Raw genomic sequence first — 19,346 nt, 5'->3', positions numbered from 1 at the left:
TGTATGTGTCCACCTCATGAAAACAGATATGGGATGCAAAATGTCAGTTAAAACATCTGTACATGTTGTACACATGTGTAATCTTAGTTACTGTGCACCTAAAAGAGTGACATGACCACAGCTACTGGTTGTTGCATTGCCCTGACACAGGCATGGTTAGTACAGTAAGCATGATTATCATTACTAAATTGGAGAAGTGTCCAACTGTGTTATGACTTTGTGGCCATGCCCACTACAAACAACTGATTGAACACATACATGGCTGTATGGACTCAGCAATATCTTACTTGTCATATCTACCTCCACCAACATACAATAATCCCCTTAAACAAACCACAGACGTGGTCCCTATAGTGGCTGTACAGGGCAAAGTACAGGCAGGAACCAACCTGGCATCAAGTCAGCCATTGTCTGAACAAGCATATAAGGTCACAGATGGATTACTGCAAGGTCAACTATGATTACAAATTGGAGACATCCACCTGGGACAATCACAGACCATCTTCCTGTATGTCTGCAATCTCGGAGGCAACATACCAACCCAACCTGTAATGGTGGCCAGTCAGATCACATACACACATAGCATAGCTACAGGCAACCTGATGCAGATAGGGTTAGGGCAAACATCCCCCCAGCTCAGCATCACTATAGGTGGATATGTACTGCACCCACACTCCTCCCCTCATCACCAGTGAGAAGGTACATATTGCCTACTGAAAGGCAACAAATGTAAGTATCCATGGGACATCATATCATCCCTGTCTGAATCCTACATGAACTCAGGCATGTGCTCCCAGCTGCATTACACACTGCAGTCACACCAAGCCACAGCACCATCCACACACCATCCGCATGGAAGATGGCTAATGTCATCCATTTACACAGACCTGAATGAGGAATGACGGATTATGCAAACAACTTGCCCTCACTGCTGGCAATCTGACTCATCAGGACCAGAAGTGCAATGCAAGCTAATACTGTGCTGATGGATTACAGGGGTATGGTGTGGTTGTGAGTGTTGGCGACTGGTATGGTTTGAGTGTTGGCTACTGGTATTCAAGGTACATGTGCAGGTACTGGACATACTGTTGCCAAATGTATGGGGTTCTGAGATGTGTTTCCCTGTTAGTGACTACCAGGGGCAATGCCACATCACTGGCGGGAGACCTTTTCACCAGCGGAATGCAATCTGATAACGGAAGCCATAATATAGAACCACACAGTACTGTTGGTCCAAAGCCAGCAACATCTGTGGGAGAGGACCACCCTGTGGGATGTCCCTGTCCACAGGGTAAATTAGGTGGGCCTGCACACATGTACATATGAGCAGGTGTGGCATCATGCCACCAACCTCATATGCCATGCCTGGCAAAGGGCTTATGCCATGGCCAGGAACCCCACAACCACAGGTAGGAGACCAGCCATGCAGCCCCCAATGACACCAAATGAGGAGCTCCTTGCCAAGCTTGGACCACTCATCACAGTGCAAGACATCTGGATAGACACCAGCAAAATGTATTGGACAAACTGACTAAGGTAGGGACACGTGTGAAACATTACTGCTATACAATGGATATGAAATGTATACACACACCTGTTAAGATGCCATTTGTTTCTGATATGTACTGATTAAGACCACAATATGTCAGTCCACACCTTTCCAAACTTTTAATGAGACCCATGAGATGAAAAGTTCACTTGTAAAACCAAGCATCTGGACTCGTGTATTGCACCTACAAGCCTGGGCAAGTGTGAGGGTAGCAGACATTTTATCAGTATGTTGTTGCAGTCAGGTATGATACCTGATCCTGCCATATGTGTCAGTACACTCACTGTGGCCTATTTGGCAACTATATCACATATATGGGCATTGTTAAGGCAGGCAGACCACTAATAGGCTCCAAACATCTGGGTGTTCCAGACACATTTTTACAGAGGACCGGTATGGCCTGTACAATGATTACACACACTGCATGTGAGGCAGATGCCATTACCACACTATATAAACTAATGGCATCAGGAGGTGGTTAACTGCCATGTATGGCACACATCAAAATGGCATCAGCCACACACACACACACACACACACACACACACACACACACACACACACACACACACACACACACACACACACACACACACACACACACACACACACACCAGTATTGAGATTAGAACTGCTACTTATCTATTTATGTCTGCTATACTGTTACGCAGTTATCAGATGCACCACAGAGCTTACACAATTTCACCTTGTCCAAAGGTACTTGTAAGGTGAATGACATCAACAGGACTACTAAATTAGAATGAGTATGGTGGTACAACCTTCACAGTACATGATCCTCATACAAAAACAAACACAAACACACACACACACACACACACACACACACACACACACACACACACACACACACACACACACACACACACACACACAGACAGTTGCCAGTATTGAACTCCTGCCTATCTAGTTATTTGTATTATTGTATTACACAGTTAGCAGATGTGCCACGCAGCTTACACAATTTCACCTTGTCCAAGGGTACTTCTAAGGTGAATTACAACAACAGCACTAGTAAAGAAGGGTGGGGGAAGTGTAATGGGTGGTACACTAATCAAAATGGTATACAGTTACTGCATGTGCTACAGAGCTTACTGGACTTACAACTGGCCAAAGGTGCTGATAACTGCACAGCTGAGGTAAAGTATTACAGGTGGCAGGAATTCTGCCTTCAGTTTCTCCTGTACATCTTGCTAGTTCTTTCTATCTTGCACTTCAAATAGCATTATAGCGTTGCACTTCAACAGGTTATTGTATCAATAAATGTATCACACCTGGGAGCCATCAGCAGTACTTGTTCATCATGGAATTAGCCCCGGTACTTACTACTTATGACCATCCCTCCTGGCATGATTGAAGTGTGGTTCTTTGTGCTTTCACCCATTAACCTGGTGTACTTGCCCATTCTGTGGCACTATTGCTGCTGCCTCATGTACACACACAACCCTCTCCTCTAAACTCCACTCAGACCAGTGAGAGTTACCACTATATCACCAAATGTGGAACTATGCACTCTCCAGCAAAGACTGGACTAGATAGTCAAGAGAATGAGATCAACACCTGCACCACACAATGTGGACCACATAGCTCGCCACAACACCCTCTATGACAGCCCTGACATATACTGCAAAAGCCACACCCACATTCACAGAGGCACTCAATGGACCATTACACAAACAGCACAGAACAGCAAGACAGACACCCACTCAGACACCATGACATAGCACATACCAAAGGACACATATGTCACCTCCACAGTGTACCCCTCAACCTAAGCTCCTAAGGCTGACCACCTTGCACAATACAGTTTCATAGTTTCCTAGTTTCATAGTTTGGTACTAGGCTATCTGCCCTGGGGCATTTATAAGCCTAGCCATAGTGATGTGGCTTTCACCACCACATGTAATGGTACAAAAGTGTACAGAATAGATTTAGAATACTGTGCCTCTGTCTAGTAGTGACACAGTGAAGACCCCCTTACATAATAGAATTAGTTTACTGTGCCTCTGTCTAGTAGTGACACAGAGATGACCCCTGGGGTAAACCTACGATATTCCATCCACTCGTCAAGATTTCTCTTGAAGAGAGTCAGTGAGGGGCTCTGCCTAACATGAACTGGGATTCTGTTCCAGAGTATGGGAAGCCTCTGAGTTATGAATCTGTCCCTCCAGCATGTCTTATTCATATTTGTGCTGAGGTTTAAATCTTTAGCTCTCGTGGTTCTGATGGATTTGGATTTTTTGAGGTGGAGCATGTCCATCCATTCCTGATTGGACACGGCCTTGTACGTCAGGCACAGATCACCTCTGAGCAGGCGGTATGCTACTGAATAGAGATGGAGTTTCTTTAGTCTGGCAGCATATGACATATGTTGGAGACCCTTGATCCTCTTGGTGAGGTACTTTTGGGGTCTCTCTAGCTGTTGCAAGTGCCGGGTGAGGTACATACCAAATGGGGCTTTGTACTCAATCATGGGCTTGATAAGGGAGGAGTATAGGGGTACAATGACCTCCTTGATCTGGATGTGAATCCCTTCATGATAAGGTGGGCAAGGCAGAATGTCTTTCTAACCACTTTGGCAATGTGGGTGTCAAATGAGAGGTCACTATCGACTTGGGTCCCCAGGTCTCTGATTACTTTTTCCGTACTCAGTGGGTTACTGTCTATGTGATAATTTGTGGGTACTTTGTTTTTCCCAAAGGGGATGACTATACATTTTTTGGCATTTAGTTTAAGGCCATGACTCCAGTACCAGTTGTTCATTTCAGTGAGGCCTTTCTGTAGGATGTATGTGTCAGCTGGTGTATCGACTATGGCGCCTAGTTTGCAGTCATCTGCGAACTTTGTCAGCCACAACCCTCCCATGTTTGCTTTCACATCTGAGAAATAAATGCCAAACAAGAGGGGTCCCAGGACAGAGCCCTGTGGGACACCACTTGTGACTGTCTTTGAGTCTGACATGGCGCCAGCGATTTTGACTTTATGGGTTCTATCCTTTAGCCAGTTTGCCACCCATCTTCTGACATATGGATTTACATTTAAGCTGTTGAGCTTGTCTATGATGCCAGAGTGGGGTATTGTGTCGAAAGCTTTAGCCAAGTCCAGGTAGGCTGTATGGACTGCTTTGCCCTCGTCAATGGCTCTAGCGACTGTTTCAAAAAAGTCAACCAGGTTCAAAAGACAGGATCTACCCTTTACAAAGCCGAACTGGGTGGGATCAAGTGTCTGTAAGTCCCCAATGTCTCTGTTTATGAGTTCCATAATGATTCTTTCCATAGCTTTGCAGACCAGGCTGGTTAAGCTTATGGGGCGGTAGTTACCAGGGTCTGTAGAGGTGCCTCCTTTGTGGAGTGGGACTACTGTTGCTGTACGCCAGTGTTCAGGTACATATCCTGTAGTAAGGCTAAGGTTAAATAGCATTTTTATGTGTGGGTTTAGCTTCTCTTGGAGTTTACGTAGCATGCAACCCGGGATACCGTCAGGTCCCATTGATGCTGTGTTTTTAGCTTTGCTGAGGGCAGTTCTCACCTGGACATCTGAGATGACAGGGAGGTTACATTCAGCTGGAATAAGTATTTCTTCTTTTGGGGGTGAGGGAGGGGAGAAATTTGCACTGAACCTGTCAACCAGAATGTTGGCAATATCTGTGGGTTCAGTGTATTTTTTGTCAGTGTGAATTAACTCTGAACATATCTGAGGGTTTCCGCCCAGGTTTCTAACATAGCTGAAGAAGGCCTTGTGGTTATCTTTAGTGTCCATAGCAATTTTTCTCTCAAAGTTGGCCTTGGATGTTTTTATGAGAGAATGTAGCTTTCTACTAGCGCTGATCAGAGATGCCTTCTCTTTATGGGATTTTGCTCTGTCGTGCAGTAGCTTCCTTCTTTTGTTATACAATTTGTTTATGGCTGGGGTCCACCAGACAGGATGCCTGCCCTTGGTGGAGAGGGTCTTGGTTTTATTTGGGATTGCATGATCCATGCATTCTTGGAGATGTCCGTAGAAAGCATTTGTGAAGGATTCTGCATTGTGGGATGTGGTTTCCACTGGCCCAGTGAGCTTAAAGGATACCATCTAAGTTTTAAGAAGTGTAAAGTCGGCTTTTGAGAAGTTTTTCACTGTAGTCTTTTGTGTTGGGGGTGGAGGTGGGATATGTATATCCAAGGTGATTAGTTTGTGGTCAGATCTCACTAGTGAGGGGTATACTTCCAGTGTGGAGCACTTTGTCCCCATGTTTGTGATGATTGGGTCTAGTATATTATCTCCCCTTGTGGGAGAGGTAACTAGTTGTTCCATTGCATTTGAATTTATGAATTCCAGGAACCTTTGGGCTAGGGTGTTTGGGCTAGAATAATGCACCCAGTCTATGTTAGGGTAGTTGAAGTCTCCCAATATGATGGTGTTTGGTAAGACATTCATATCCTCCAATGTCTTCAGGAAGGCTGAGTGGGGTTCCTGAGATTGGGAGGGTGGTCTGTAACATGCTACCAGTTGTATCGCAGTTTTGCCTACGGTTAGTTGCACCTGGATGGTCTCTGATGCTTCATGTGTTGCCACTAACCTGGAGGTGTGGGTGTCCTTGATGAATATGGACACTCCCCCTCCCTTTTTGGTTTGGCCCGAGTTTTGGGGCCGAAAAGCATGATACAAGGTATAGCCTGGTAGCACTGGGGTGCTCTCAGGAGCCTTGAACCAGGTTTCAGTTACTGCACAGACATCAATGTTCTACATACTGAGGAGTACTTCGAGAGCCTGCATCTTGAGATTTAGACTTCTGGCGTTGATCAGCATTACCCTTAATTTTTTCCATTTTTGTTTTCTAAGGAGGTGGGTTTGTCTTTTGAGCCTTGCCTAAAAAAGGCACTATGGGGGAGGCAAGAGCCTTAGCCAATATCCGGAAGCCCAGTGGTGACAGATGCATGCCGTCCCTTGTGAAGCAGCGTGGCTTGTCCAGCATGTCATCCCAAGCAGACAGACATTGGATCCCCCTAGAATGACACCAGTATTTGAGCCAATTATTAAAGCTGATCATCTTGTCTTTGTATTGTGGCATCATTCTTGGTGAGGGCAAGATGCTGCTCAGGGTCAGGGTCATACCAGCCTGGGCTACTTAATCAGAGAGCTCCTCTATGTCTCTTTTCATGTAGCCCAGGGAGGTACATCTCAGGTCATTCATGTCGGCATGGACAATGACGGAGTCATATTTGTACTTGCTTTGGATTGACCTGAGTGCGTGTGTTATGTGGCGGATCCTAGCTCCCGATAAGCAGCTCACCGTTACCCTCTCCTTGTTCAGCCTGGTAAGCAGAACATCAATGTGTCTGACTATAGAGTCACCTATTACTAGTGTATCAGGCATGGTGTTTGGCCTTAAGGGCTGTGATTGTTTGACACACTGATTTATTGAAGTATGTGTTGCATGTGTTATGTTTTGAGGTGGTGGATTTTTGGGTTTCTGCTTTCGGAGCCTCTGTTGTTTTGGTAAGTTTTTTGTTTGAGCCTCCGAGTATGTCTTTGCGTTATTATGTGCTTGGTTTGCAGTTGTGGTAGTATGTGGGACTGGGTTTGGTATGTGTGTGGTTACCTTCTCCTCCTGTCTGGTCTTGCCAGTCCTGAGTTGAGAGAGTTCAGCCTCCAGTTTGGCTATATAGTTGCATCTCTCACATGTATTTGTGTTTGTTGGGAGGAGAGGGTTGTCTGTGTACATGAGACAATTGTAGCATTGTCTCAAGATTCCCAGATTAACCAGCTGAACCGGAGAGGATGCTAGTAATCTACCACTCGACATGCTAGAATATTATAAGGGAGTGCTGTGCCTTTAAGGGAAGTGGGTACTCACAGGGAAGGTAGGTGGATGTAGTGCTTACTTTAGTTAGCGAGTGCTTACTTAGAAGAGAGGTTTTGATAACAAGTGCTAGGCTTATAATAAAGCGATTAGACTGATTATTATAAGAGTAGAGCTTTCTTAAGGGAAAATTTGAATAGCAGACTTGGCGGAGCCAGACAAAGTTTAACCTTGTTTAACCGGCACTGTGCTATGCGCACAAACGTGGATTTTAAACAGGGAACTTCAAAAGAGCTAGAAATGGTCCAAAACAACCAATTACTACAAGCTCTTGTGCTGAGGTCACTCCTTCAGGGACAGATAGGCTGCTCAAGGCTCCCCACTCCCACTGGTGAGCAAAGAAACTTCCTTTGATCCAAGTAAGGCAATGGACAACACAGGAACTACACCACAGCCCAGAATACAGCAAAGCCTGTATACTGGTCTAAACTAGTCGAGGAGAGGCGGGAAAAGAAGGATTTTTTTGTTTTTGAGATAGAAAGCACACAGAAATGCAGGAAACAGTAATAAATCAGTTACACAGGCTAGCACACTTTCGTGGGCAGCCTCAACAGTTAAATTTAACAAACAAACAAACAACTTTCGACCAATTTTCGACTAAATGAAACTTTAAGTGCAGATAATATATAATGCAACAAACAGTTAAAAAAACAGTTTAAGCTTGTTCAAGGTAAGCAAGAGAAGTTATTTCAGGTAAGAAACAACAAAAAATACTTAAATCAGGAAAGCGGTCACTTTTTTCAGTTCTCTGCTGCTAGGACCACTCTGCAGGACCACGAGGAGCTGTTGCTGAGTAGTATAGCCAGAAAAAAATGCTCAGAGGCAGATTTTAAACAGGGAACTTCAAAAGAGCTAGAAATGGTCCAAAACAACCAATTACTACAAGCTCTTGTGCTGAGGTCACTCCTTCAGGGACAGATAGGCTGCTCAAGGCTCCCCACTCCCACTAGTGAGCAAAGAAACTTCCTTCTATCCAAGTAAGGCAATGGACAACACAGGAACTACACCACAGCCCAGAATACAGCAAAGCCTGTATACTGGTCTAAACTAGTTGAGGAGAGGTGGGAAAACAAGGATTTTTTTTTTTTTTTGTTTTCGAGATAGAAAGCACACAGAAATGCAGGAAACAGTAATAAATCAGTTACACAGGCTAGCACACTTTAGTGGGCAGCCTCAACAGTTAAATTTAACAAACAAACAAACAACTTTCGACCAATTTTTGACTAAATGAAACTTTAAGTGCAGGTAATATATAATGCAACAAACAGTTAAAAACAGTTTAAGCTTGTTCAAGGTAAGCAAGAGAAGGTATTTCAGCTAAAAAAACAGCAAAAAATACTTAAATCAGGAAAGTAGTTGCTTTTCTCAGTTCTCTGCTGCTAGGACCACTCTGCAGGACCACGAGGAGCTGTTGCTGAGTAGTATAGCCAGAAAAAAATGCTCAGAGGCAGATTTTAAACAGGGAACTTCAAAAGAGATAGAAATGGTCCAAAACAACCAATTACTACAAGCTCTTGTGCTGAGGTCACTCCTTCAGGGAGAGATAGGCTGCTCAAGGCTCCCCACTCCCACTGGTGAGCAAAGAAACTTCCTTCTATCCAAGTAAGGCAATGGACAACACAGGAACTACACCACAGCCCAGAATACAGCAAAGCCTGTATACTGGTCTAAACTAGTCGAGGAGAGGTGGGAAAACAAGGATATTTTTTTTTTGTTTTGTTTTTGAGATAGAAAGCACACAGAAATGCAGGAAACAGTAATACATCAGTTACACAGGCTAGCACACTTTAGTGGGCAGCCTCAACAGTTAAATTTAACAAACAAACAAACAACTTTCGACCAATTTTCGACTAAATGAAACTTTAAGTGCAGATAATATATAATGCAACAAACAGTTAAAAAAACAGTTTAAGCTTGTTCAAGGTAAGCAAGAGAAGTTATTTCAGCTAAGAAACAACAAAAAAATACTTAAATCAGGAAAGTGGTCACTTTTTTCAGTTCTCTGCTGCTAGGACCACTCTGCAGGACCACGAGGAGCTGTTGCTGAGTAGTCTAGCCAGAAAAAAACACTCAGAGGTGGATTTTAAACAGGGAACTTCAAAAGAGCTAGAAATGGTCCAAAACAACCAATTACTACAAGCTCTTGTGCTGAGGTCACTCCTTCAGGAACAGATAGGCTGCTCAAGGCTCCACACTCCCACTAGTGAGGAAAGAAACTTCTTTCTATCCAAGTAAGGCAATGGACAACACAGGAACTACACCACAGCCCAGAATACAGCAAAGCCTGTATACTGGTCTAAACTAGTCGAGGAGAGGCGGGAAAACAAGGATTTTTTTTTGTTTTGTTTTTGAGATAGAAAGCACACAGAAATGCAGGAAACAGTAATAAATCAGTTACACAGGCTAGCACACTTTTGTGGGCAGCCTCAACAGTTAAATTTAACAAACAAACAACTTTTGACCAATTTTCGACTAAATGAAACTTTAAGTGCAGATAATATATAATGCAACAAACAGTTAAAAAACAGTTTAAGCTTGTTCAAGGTAAGCAAGAGAAGTTATTTCAGGTAAGAAACAACAAAAAATACTTAAATCAGGAAAGTGGTCACTTTTTTCAGTTCTCTGCTGCTAGGACCACTCTGCAGGACCACGAGGAGCTGTTGCTGAGTAGTATAGCCAGAAAAAAACACTCAGAGGTGGATTTTAAACAGGGAACTTCAAAAGAGCTAGAAATGGTCCAAAACAACCAATTACTACAAGCTCTTGTGCTGAGGTCACTCCTTCAGGGACAGATAGGCTGCTCAAGGCTCCACACTCCCACTAGTGAGCAAAGAAACTTCCTTCTATCCAAGTAAGGTAATGGACAACACGGGAACTCCACCACAGCCCAGAATGCAGCAAAGCCTGTATACTGGTCTAAACTAGTCGAGGAGAGGTGGAAAAACAAGGATATTTTTTGTTTTTTTTTGTTTTTGAGATAGAAAGCACACAGAAATGCAGGAAACAGTAATAAATCAGTTACACAGGCTAGCACACTTTCGTGGGCAGCCTCAACAGTTAAATTTAACAAACAAACAAACAACTTTCGACCAATTTTCGACTAAATGAAACTTTAAGTGCAGATAATATATAATGCAACAAACAGTTAAAAACAGTTTAAGCTTGTTCAAGGTAAGCAAGAGAAGGTATTTCAGCTAAAAAAACAGCAAAAAATACTTAAATCAGGAAAGTAGTTGCTTTTCTCAGTTCTCTGCTGCTAGGACCACTCTGCAGGACCACGAGGAGCTGTTGCTGAGTAGTATAGCCAGAAATAAAATGCTCAGAGGCGGATTTTAAACAGGGAACTTCAAAAGAGCTAGAAATGGTCCAAAACAACCAATTACTACAAGCTCTTGTGCTGAGGTCACTCCTTCAGGGACAGATAGGCTGCTCAAGGCTCCCCACTCCCACTGATGATCAAAGAAACTTCCTTCTATCCAAGTAAGGCAATGGACAACACAGGAACTACACCACAGCCCAGAATACAGCAAAGCCTGTATACTGGTCTAAACTAGTCAAGGAGAGGCGGGAAAACAAGGTCATGGGTTACTCAGTACTGCAGCACACAGATGTCCCACTCACTATGTTGATTATGGAGGAAGTAACAGCCAACTGTCTATCACATGCCAGCATCAAACACATGACACACCCATTCAGGCCACTCCACAACAGCTACAAGAATCACTCTGTCATCATCTATGTGGGTGAGAATGACCTGAGACCCACCTCCCTAAGCTACATGACAAGAGACATGGTTGAACACTCAGATTATATGGTCCAGGCAGGTGTAACAGTAGCCCTGAGCAGTATACTGCTGTCACCCAGAATGATGCTGCAGTACTATCAACAGATAATTGACTGCAACATTGGCTTATGTGTTGTGTGTCATTCTCAGAGGATCCAGTATCTCTCTGCTTAGGATAACATGAATTACAGACCTCAATGCCTTGCCAGAGATGTCCTAAGTCTGTCAACCATGGGTTTCCAGGTACAGGGTAAGTGTCTTGCCACCCCTATAGTGCCTTATTAGTCAGTGTTCCAAATCAAATTACCACCGTAACAGCTAGACATGTATGCAGTCTGAGGGTCATGCTGCTCAACAGTAGACATCTAACTGTCAAGATGCAGTCACTCAAAGCACTCCTCAGAGTAGAGGACATTGACATTTGTGCTGTAATGGAGAGGTGGTTCAGAGCAGCAGACAGCTGCCCTGCACTAACAGGCTATGACACATTCCACAGCTGTCAGTGCCAAACATGGACCACACCTACACAGGTGGTGTTGTCTCCATATCCATAATGGATATGCACACCTCCAGACTAGTATCCCAGCATAATGCATCAGAGGTACTTCCAGTAAAACTGACTTTGGGAAATACTGCAATCCACACCATAGCCTGCTATCGGTTCTCAGCTATGTCCCTAGACTGTCAATGTACATTCCTTAACACTCTGGCATCTGTGAAGGTCCAACCCAACACTGACATAGTAGGAGACTTCAACTACCCCTCCATCACTTGGGGAAAGTAGTCAAGCACCAGTACACTGGCCCAACGCTTCATGGAATTCATCAGTTCCAATGCCATGGACCAGCTCATACTGACCCCAGTAGAGGATGCAACAGCCTTGACCTGTGTTGATTACTTACATATAGAACTGTTGCTTGACTTCAGTTATCAATCCCTACCTGGTCAGATCCAGACCTTATGCAATCAACATGGAGCTCAACATCCCACCCACTCTGCCCCCACAAAGGTAGCCACCTTGCAAAACCTCTCCATTGCTGCCATTGCAGTCATAAAAACAGGGGTGGATGACTTCGCTGCCCCCATGCCAATAGGAAATAGCTGCATGACTGTCGCATTCTATATGTATGCACTGCATAAACATGTACATGGATGCGTAGTATTAGCCATAGCCTACAGAACACAGACACTGTCTTCCAAACACTGAAAGCCATTGTGATGGTCCCTTGCCATTACTAATGTGTACAACAGAAGGACAACACTGTTGCATAAAATGGTGGTGTCCCAAGACTGGTGAAACTCCTTGTTAGCTTCAAACACAACTTGGAATCCCTCATGGAATCACCTACAGGCAGCATAAAGGCAGATTTTCAGCAGACACTGACAACAATCACAAAAGCCTTTGATAGTTACATCAACAACATCCACAGCAATAACCACAAGTGCTGTGAGTTACTGCACAAGGCTGATTCCTATCCTGACACAACAGATATTGGCGACAGACAGTCTTGCCAACACATTCAGTGCCAGCTTTACCCCTATCTCATCCCAAGAGGTAATCACAATGGTAGATAAATGCCAAGCACCCAGCATTACTGCAGGCAAGGTTAGACCTGCATTGTCCACGGGCAAGGATACAGCTTTCATGGGACCCCAACATATCCATGGCTGTATTTTACATGACATACAAAGAGACCTGGCACCACATTTGTATGCTCTGGTCAGTCACAGCCTCACCTCAGGCTTTGTCCTTCCAAAATGGCACACTGCTACAGTCAACCCTTTCCATGAAGGGTTAGCATCTACAGACCTTGGCGATTATTGGGCCCTTAGTCTGACAAGTCTACTATGCACAGGTATGAGTGCATCATCAGGGACCTGATTGACCAACATATGGGTAATCTCCTGTCTCTGGCCCCACACAGTTTGGCTTTGTGAATGGCAGAGCATGCCTGCTCAACCTGGTTGACATCTTTCAGTGAGTCACCAGGACTGTGTATGACAGTAAGGCACTGCATACAGCCTACCTCAATCTGGCCAAGACTTCTGGTACCATTCCTCTGTCAGGGATTATTGGTAAGCACAACAAACTAGGCATCAACCCCTATATCATTGGGTAGTTTGCAAATTGGTTCACAGAACACACATTGTGACAGTGGCAAATTCCAAGTCAGACTGGCAAGCAGTCACGAATGGAGTCCCACATGGATCAGTACTGGATAGTGTCCTCTACAGCATCAACCTCTCAGGAGTCCAGCCCAACACAGAGAAATTCTAGCTGACCAAGTTCACAGAGGACTGCAAGGAGGAGCTATCATGAACTCCACAAGTGATGCAGACATCCTACAGAAAGGCCTCAGTGAGACCATTGAGTGGTGTGGAAACCATGGCCAAAAGCTTAACACCACAAAATGCATCATCATCCCCTTCGGTAAAACACCCAGTTCCCAATAAGTTCCACATCAATGGGAGCCCAATGAACACTGTAGGCATTATAAGAGCTCTGGGGACACAAGCTGACAGCAAATCCTCCTTCAAGTACCACATTGCCACTATAGACAGGAAGTCCTTCAGTATGGCACATTGCATTACCAAGGGTTTTGCATCCAGAAAGACAGAGGTAATGATCTCTTTCTACTATTCCCTCATTAGTCCACTCCCCAAGTATTATGGCCCATTTGCCATGTAACTCATTAGACACCTGCTACAGCCGGAGAAGCCACAGTGGCACCTCACAAAGCGGGTCCCAGGCATTAAACACACATCCTACACAGACAGACTCAGAAGACCCAAGCTATTCTCTGTGTCATATCACCTAATTAGCAGTTATCTGTGCTTGACTTACAAAGCCATGTCTGACCCAGCTGGTTTAGAAATGCTACATATAAATCCATCCACACCACACACTGTAGAGACCTCTACCTCAGTAGCACAATCACTGCAACATGCTGGTGGGACAGGTCCCTCACAAAGAGACTGCACATGCCCTGGAATACACTTCCCATACATGTCATGCAGAGCACTAGCTGATCCTGTTCCAGAGAAATTTTGATGAGTGGATGGTTAAGAGACAGTTTAACCCAAGGATCACTGCAGTGGCTCTGCTTGATACAGGCACTGGGACGTAACATCAGGTGGCACATTGGCAGGGCCCTTCTATGTGCTAGGCTTGTTAAGGCTCCTGGGCCATTACCTACTACACACTTGTGAACCTATAAAGGGAATAACATCAGCAGGACTGATAAAGTAGTGCAGTGGGTGTTAAACTTATCAATATAATTTGTCCTACAAGCAGACACACATGCACATGCTTGCCAGATGTGAAAGTAGAACCCTCTATATCACTATGCAGGGGCCATTCCCATGCATTTCTCTATGGTTTTCTACAGTTGATCTGCTGTGTGGGGTTGGTGGTGGGTATGTGACCCCCACTCTGACATCCATGCATGTGTCCTATGACTCCCCCAGTTATTTGGCTCACCACATATACTGCAGTGGTATTTGTAAACTAGGGTAGTACTGCATGCTGTGGGTAGGGCAGTACTGGGGGATTCACATCCTGCTGTTCCACAGAGCTGTCAGTTGTCTGCTGCTATTCCAGTTAGCCACTCCATTCCCTTACATGCTTGATCAATACCATAGACATGCTATCAAAAAATTCCACTCCATTAGTTTAATTTGTTACAGACACTGGCTTACCTTGTGCTTGGACCTTTTGTGAGGGTGATGCTTGATGACTGATTCACACAATACACTGCCTATACATGGTCAGGTATAGGTGGTGTGATGTCTGGCATCAATTTTACTGTGTGTGCAAGTCAGACAGAGAGAGATCAGTCCCTTGGGCCCTACAGTGTCAGTGTATGTGCTATGAGTTGCCTGTTTGCCAGGGCATACTAGGCACTCCTCTGTCTGCCTACAGGGCAGGCTCAGGATGTTCCTCCTCTGAGTCCCTCTGTGCCTGTGGAGGCCTTGACAATGGTGGGGGGATGTGTGGCCCTTCCCCATTTTGTTCCTGCTGCAGCTGTTTCCACAGGATTGTATTGTGTAGCAAGGCACATACTATGATCGTGGGTGCACATGTGGCTGGAGAGTACTGCAAGGCTCCACCGGATATGTCAAGGCAGTGGAACCGCAACTTGAGCATCCCAAACACACGCTCTATATTGATCCTGGTTTGTGTGTGAGCCTCATTATGGAATTCTTGTGTCGGTGTGTGTGCACTTCTGATGGGTGTCATCATCCATGGCTCCAGTGCATAGCCAGTATCCCCCACTAAATGGCCATACCTGGCAAACTGCTGATACAGCTGTGAGGAATGCCAGATGTGGGAATTGTGATAGCTTCCAGGGCAGCCAGCACCCACATTCATGATAATGCCCTGGGCATCGCACATGACCTGGCAGTTGATGGAGTGGAACCCCTTGCAGTTTATGTAGACCCTACCCTGGTCACCAGGTGGTGCTTTGATGTGGATGTGCATGCAGTCTATGGCACCCAGTACCTCCGGATAGTCTGCTACATGGTGGAAGAGACACATATTGAGGGTCCTTTCCTCATGGTTGGTGGAGAATTGAATGTGCTCCTTGGCATGTGGTCGCATGACATCCTGGAAGTGGTGCAGTATCCTGGACACAGATGCCTGTGAAACCCCCATGATATCCCTAGTTGGTCTTTGGAAAATACCTGTAGCTAGCATTCTTAGAGCTACACATAACTTGGTATCCACTGGAATGGGTTCCCCTCTGTTTGTTCTGGATGTGAGGCGAGGATGGCACAACTCCAAAATTTGTTGCAGTATGTCCTTGCCCACCCTGTAGCACTTTATCTCCAGATCATGTAACCCTTGGTAGGTTACCCTGGGCCTGAACACTCTTCTCCTTCTGATAAGTCTGGGGCAGTTGTCAGCATTGTCCTCTTCACCACCCTCAGCATGTTGCACATACTGATGTATGAGGGCGACAGCAGCCCGTAACATTTTTTTCATTTTGTCAGGTAAAATTTCCTTGTCTGTTTACACTGGTGGTGTAAAGTTTGTGGGAAAAAACAGACTGAAAAGTGTTTACATAGTCTATAGTGGTGTGCTGCAGATGCTGCCTGCGTGATTGGCTGAGTATGATCCATTCCACCTGCCAGCTCTATTACTTGTATTTGAGTGCCTCTATTCTGCTATTTTCCTTTTTTTCATGTTCCACTTGCCATTTGCTGTATTTATTTTTATTTTTGTGGTTTAAATCCCAGTGCATGCCACGCACACCTGTTTAGTCAAGGTAAACAAGGCTATACAGCCTTGGACACACCTCCTTGCTTACGGATACACAGTGCTGCCATTTCCTGTGTTTTTTATTTTTGTTTGTTTAAATCCCAGTGTGCACTGTGGAAACCCGTTTAACTAAGTTAAACATGTTCTAGCAGAAATGTCCCTCCCTGGACGCAAACACACTCTTCATTTCATGGTGTAAGACATTACAGCCTCAGGTACACCCCCTTGCTTAGCTGTGCTTAGCTAAGCCCAAACCTGGCCAGCAGAGCTCCAGTGTGCTTACAGCAAGCATAACACACCCCCTTTTCATGTTAGTTGCTCCTTCTGCCTACATGATCCTGTTCTATCCCCTATGTGGTTAGGTGCAGGTTTTGGACTTAGAATATTTTGTGATTCAGTATATTTTGTGAGTCAGTAAATTTCCCCTCATTTGCATACACCACTGCCTTAGCCCATAGATATTGCACTGACACGGAGCCTTTCCCCTTGACAATCACTGTCCTCTGGTATTGTTCTGATTCTGCATGCCATAGACTATAATGGCAAAATACACATTTTCTTTAAACTTGGGTTTTCACATTCTTTTATTTTTATTTTCGGCACTATCATGTTTGCGCACCACTGCACTATGGTTAAACAGCAGAGATCGGCCACAAAAAAATTAAATTATTTTATATTAAAATTAAACATTTATTCATGCCAATGGCCATATATTTGGCCATTGGCATGCCTACAGATGTGAAGACATGCTTTTATTTGTACTGTCATGCCTGTTTTCTTTTTTGCAGGAATGTGTTCAGTTAGTAACTGAACACATTTCTGTACTGACACTGTTCCTGCAAAGAGACCTGGCTGCTTCCTGAATTGTTAATTTACCTCATTTGCATGTTTTTCACCAGCAAATGAGGTGATTAGCATGCTGCATGGTCTTTTGTGCAGGAACAGTGTAGACAGGCTCATGCATGTTGGATCAGCTGTTTGTTGAATCGCTCGGTGGCCAAACTCCGTGCAGGAGCTGCTGCACTGTTCCTGCAAGGAGTTTTAGCTTTCGTGAATCCCGGGGTCTGTGTACATTATCTAAACTTACATTGCATTATTTACTTTCCCTCCATCTTTCTCTGCATATATGTATATATAGTGTTTGTGTGTGTGTATGTATTTGCTTACTTGTTGATCAGTTAATGTTGAAAGTGATTTGCTTATTTGTGCAGCTTTTCTGGTTGTAAACTGGTATAATGAAGTTGCTTATAGAAATATGACATCAGAAGGGATTATGGTAAAAAGTGATGACCTTACACATTAGAACAAAAATGCATATACATGTGAACAGTGAAAAAAACTCTTCTTAGCTGTATGAAACTGAAACAATGTGAAAAGAGCACAAGGGGAAATATGAATGACAAAGTAACTCTTCAGTTATTGGTTTTGATAAACAACTGCCAAACTAGATGCTGATATTATAAGAATGGCTAGTAATATTAATTAATTTAAAGCTAGATACACAATTACACTGATACAACATATATGGATTACTAGTTATGTTGAGCAGTTAAGAAGGCTGTCGCTCAAGATAAGAAAGCACCCATACAAAATGGTGGAATACTTATATTATTAAAAAGGAAGATAAGAAAAACATTTAAAAATGCAGTTAACAGTCCTCTAATCCATGGCCTAAATATATAAGTGCTACATTTAAATGATAAAACACTAAAGCTTTATAAATGCTACATCAAAAATGTTACTCAGCTAAACATTATGAATTCTGGGTTACAACAACAAAACAAAACAAAAAAGTCATATGATAAACAGTAAAACAAACCATCTCAAATGGTAAGTCCTGCCTCATGATTGCAAGCGAAGTTGCATTAAATAACAGACATTCCACCGAAACAATCAGTTGTTAAGAAGGCACAATGTCACTCTTGGATATCCATTTTCTTATGTTGCAAGGCGTGCTTTCTAAATTAATTTACAACCCAGATTTCTAGAATTTTGTTTATTTTATTTACATGGGGTTCTAATCATGACTTCAAAATATGCAGTATGTCACCCATTTCTGATTTAGCATTGTGTCCATACTGAATATCCAGTTGTGAAATTTAAATTAACGAGCAATGAGTGGAGCTCCAGCTATAGCTAAAATTTTGATGTTTCTGTTCTGTGATAGTTGTGAGCATTAAAATACTCAAGGTCAAAGTATACCTTTAGCAATTCCATCATAAGGTGTAAAGATAATATTGTGATCCACTTCACTTGGTGGATAGTTTTCATTAGTGGCATGTGTTCCAAATGCTAACAAAAGCCTCCATGGTGTTCTCCTTTGCAAGGTTTTCGGGGGTGCACTGGGTTTTGGAATTCCCAGCAGGATGGTTAGCTGGTTCATCTTCATGGATACCTGTTGCTAAAGGTTGAGTAGGTACTGGTCAGTAGCTGAACATCTTTCTTCAAGAGCTATGGTAGATTTCACTAATGTCTGATTATAGTTCACTAAAGTCTTAATTAATTTGTGCATCTTAAACTGTAGACACAGCAGGCACAACTTCAGTACAAGTAAGAAAGGTTCACCAACATAAGAATATTTTTTCAAAGCAACCCTTCTTACTGTAATGAGCATATCCTTTGCCAGAACAAATTGCCATGTGGACACATGGGTTTTTATGCTTTTCAGCCTGTTTATCACACAGGTTAGAGAGGAGCTAATATTCTAAGTCAGCTAAACAGTCAGACATTTTAAGCAGTAACATTTCATTCAGGAAAACAGCATTCCTTTCTCAGGTTGGGTAAGCAAAACTTAGGCAGAGTGCTTTCTTTCAGGTTGCTTTAGGACTTCATAGTTTGACAGTAAGTTTTTGCTCAGTTTAATAACCACTCAAGCAGTGTTTACAATAAT

This window comes from Protopterus annectens, chromosome 6.part0 (genome assembly GCF_019279795.1).
Source record: "Protopterus annectens isolate FY-2018-M chromosome 6.part0, PAN1.0, whole genome shotgun sequence".
In the NCBI taxonomy this organism is placed as follows: Eukaryota; Metazoa; Chordata; order Ceratodontiformes; family Protopteridae; genus Protopterus; species Protopterus annectens.
This window is presented reverse-complemented; position numbering follows the sequence as displayed.